This window comes from Globicephala melas, chromosome X (genome assembly GCF_963455315.2).
Source record: "Globicephala melas chromosome X, mGloMel1.2, whole genome shotgun sequence".
Lineage (NCBI taxonomy): Eukaryota > Metazoa > Chordata > Mammalia > Artiodactyla > Delphinidae > Globicephala > Globicephala melas.
Window position 1 is genome coordinate 91502693 of NC_083335.1, and position 3856 is coordinate 91506548.

Consider the following 3856-nt stretch of genomic DNA (forward strand, 5'->3'; position numbering starts at 1 on the left):
CCTCTCGTTGTTGTAAGTATCTGACCAAATTCTAGAGTTGTGCAAAAGTTGATAATGATCATTTTTGCCAGCTCATTAGTTGCTTCTGTGGAGGGACACAGCCCTGGAGTTCCCTACTCCACAATTTTCAGTGACATCATTCCATAATATACTTTTATATGAATATGTTTGGATGTAAATATATAGCAATGTTAATAAACAGTAAAATTAAAGACTTTAATTTCAAGATATAATTAGTGTTAGCATATTAAATAAAATATGTATGACATTAAAATTACTATTTTAACAAACTAATAATTTCCTTAGGTGACGGACAAATCTGTCATCAGGAAAAACATTTTCTTGTTCACATATTTGTATTTTACGTGATTCTTATACTGTGTATACCTTTTTTTTTTTTGCCTCGCTGTGCGGCTTGCGGGATCTTAGTTCCTCGACCAGGGATTGAACCCGTGCCCTCAGCATTGAAAGTGCAGAGTCCTAACCACTGGACCAGCAAGGAATTCCCTATACTGTGTACAGCCTTAATCATTTTTATTATCTCCTTTAGTTTACATAGCCAACTTTTGTCTTCTCTAGACCCAGAGAAAACCACTAGACAGGAAGCCAAGAACCATCTAGCTAATTTTCCCTGAATATACTTTTTAGATTATATTTATAAATTTTAAGGTGGTAAAATAAGCACATACATCATCCAAAGGCCTGGAACATTCTGTTAACTTATAAAAGTTTTATAATACATAAGAATAAGGGTAAATTGAAACTATGTTTAGTGACCAAAGTTTTGTATATTTTTATACTTAGAAGTTATTCAAATAGCCAAAGATTATTTACCAGTGAATTCAACCTAATATTTAAAACCTTAACAAATGTTAACTAAACATCTGGAAATTGTAATTTTAGCTAACACACTAAGCCCTTATGATCTGTAGAATCATAAAAAATTTATAAACTCAAACTCTTTTAAAAGATATCTGTCATTAAATTCTCATTTAGTGAAACACCATTTTCATTTAGTGAAACACAATTTGGTAAACTTTAACATCTTGTGGAAACAATGAAAAGTTATTTGATCCATAAGACCAATGTGGGAAATTTACACTGGCTTGCATTAATTTTAATAGATTAAAACCAGGAGAAGACATTCTTCTAGTAACAAAGGCTATTATTTAAATGTACTTGTCATATATTTTTTAAAGTGAAAGAAGCACAGTTTATTACACTTTTTCTTTCTCATAGACATTTGTGAATATTTATCTGTACTAGATGTTCTTAGAATATGAATATGACAGAATGATTTTTCTGATCAATTACCTTTAAAATTTCCCAAGTAATGAAAAGAGAAAAAAATGTAAAAGAAGAGAAGGAGCAAGTTGTAGAATAAAATTATCACTGTAAAAGCTAAACATCCATTTTGACATATAGTCATATATACGCATCCACACTAGAGTCATTAGAGGTGTTTTAAACAATAACTTGGGGCCTTGATAATTTTTAAAAATTTTATTGAAGTATAGTTGATTTACAATGTTGTATTAATTTCTGCTGTACAGCAAAGTGATTCAGTTATACATATATATATATTCTTTTTCCTATTCTTTTCCATTATGGTTTATTACAGGATATTGAATACAGTTCCCTGTGCTATACAGTAGGACCTTGTTGTTTATCCATTCTATATATAATAGTTTGCATCTGCTAACCCCAAACTCTCAATCCTTCCCTCCCCGAACCCCCTCCCCCTTGGTTACCACAAGTCTGTTCTTATATCTGAGTCTGTTTCTGTTTTCGTAGATATGTTCATTTGTCGTATTTTAGATTCCACATATAATGACATCATGTGGTATTTGTCTTTCTCTTTCTGACTTACTTCAGTTAGTATGATAATCTCTAGCTCCATCCATGTTGCTGCAAATGGGCATTATTTCATTCTTCTTTATGGCAGAGTAATATTCCATTGTAGATATATACCACATCTTCTTTATCTACTCATCTGTCGATGGGCATTTAGGTTGTTTCCATATCTTGGCCGTTGTGAATAGTGCTGCTATGAACATAGGGGTGCATGTATCTTTTTGAATTATAGGCTTTTCTGGATATATGCCCAGGAGTGGGATTGCTGGATCATATGCCAAGTCTATCTTCAGTTTTTTAAGGAAAATCCATACTGTTTTCCATAGTGGCTGCACCAATTTACATTCCTACCAACAGTGTAGGAGGGTTTCCTTTTCTCCACAGCCCCTCCAGCATTTGTGATTGGCACCTTGATAATTTTATCAAGTCATACTATTAAAAAGCCAGTACTTATTGATATTAACACTTGTATGGAAAAAATAACATGGTCTCTCTCTTTTAGACAAGCCAGTCTCCTCATGAGTATTTTTGGTCTCTTTTTGTTCTAAAGCTCCTCTCAGATGAACAATCTTATTCATGTCAAAGTTGCCCAAAGTGGCCACTACAATTCCAAACTGTCCTCAGTGAAGTTATGCCGGAAGTTAGTACAAGTTTATTAGCAAACAAAGCCAGGAGAAATCGGCTGACACTTGGTCAAGTGTAAAAATATCACTTACAAATGAGTTGGGCCCTTAACGCTAATGTTAAGTCACCTCGACTGCTGACTGGAAGAATCAGCAGCCTCCCGGAAGGCAGAATATTTACAAAGATCTCTTCCAAAGTCAATTTCTCATAAGTTCTCAGACAAACAACAGACAAGATGGTGGACACGCAGATGATAGAAGATGGTGTTAAAAGCTAAATTTCACCAGAGGACACCAAAGTCTGATCAGACCTCTAAAATCCCAGGAGACAAATGACACATCTGATACCAGAGGGCCAAAGAAATCAACAGAGTCCAGATTCAGAGCAAAAATCCATGTAATCAGGGACAGAGATGCCTCAAGTGGACGAGATGCAAGGGGCTGCAGATGTGCACGTGATTACTGAGTCAAAGGCCCTGGTCGGGCTTCCCTGGTGGCGCAGTGGCTGAGAGTCCGCCTGCCGATGCAGGGGACACAGGTTCGTGCCCCGGTCCGGGAAGATCCCACATGCGGCAGAGCGGCTGGGCTGCGAGCCATGGCCGCTGAGCCTGCGCGTCCGGAGCCTGTGCTCCGGGAGAGGCCGCAACACTGAGAGGCCCGAGTACCGCAGAAAAACAAAGAAACAAACAAAAAAAAGGTCCTGGTCCGTGTCAGTGAGGATCTCAGCCGTACCTTGGTAGAAACTCCAAATTATTCTAGCCTAATATGCCCAAGACCACCAGGGACAAACCTATAGCCTGACAAAATCAGTTTTAATTGACCCATCATGGTGAGGGACACCTGGGATGGCTTTGGCTGATGGCCTGGGGAGCCGTTAAAGACCTGGCTGGCGTGTCTGTGTGATGAGGGAACAAGAATGAATGGCAGCAGTGAGGCTGTCTCACATGCCTCAAGCTACCATGCACACTATTCAGTTGGGACAGAATTAGGCCCTCAACAAGGCTTGCTACTTTGGATTTCTGTTCCGATGACTACATTATGGCCAACCCAGGAAGACTCTCCCGAGGCTGATAAAAATCCCACGGAATACCATGGAAGAAGCTATTCGAAGCCCGAGTGCTGTAGGTGCTCCAGACTGACAATGAGCATTGGACAGAATGACAGCCCCCCACGATGAGCCTCTCACTGCAGAGAATGGCTGGAAAGATACTTCGATCTGCCCGCCGCCCCAAGTGGAAGAAAGACTCCATTATCTTTGTTTTAGTACTTGGGGGCCCTCTGTGGTAGGCTGTGATGATGCTGAGCCCCAAAATGCCCAGGATAAAGATAGGCACCCCAAACCAGGCACAGACTGTGATCTAAGACAAAACTAAGGAAGG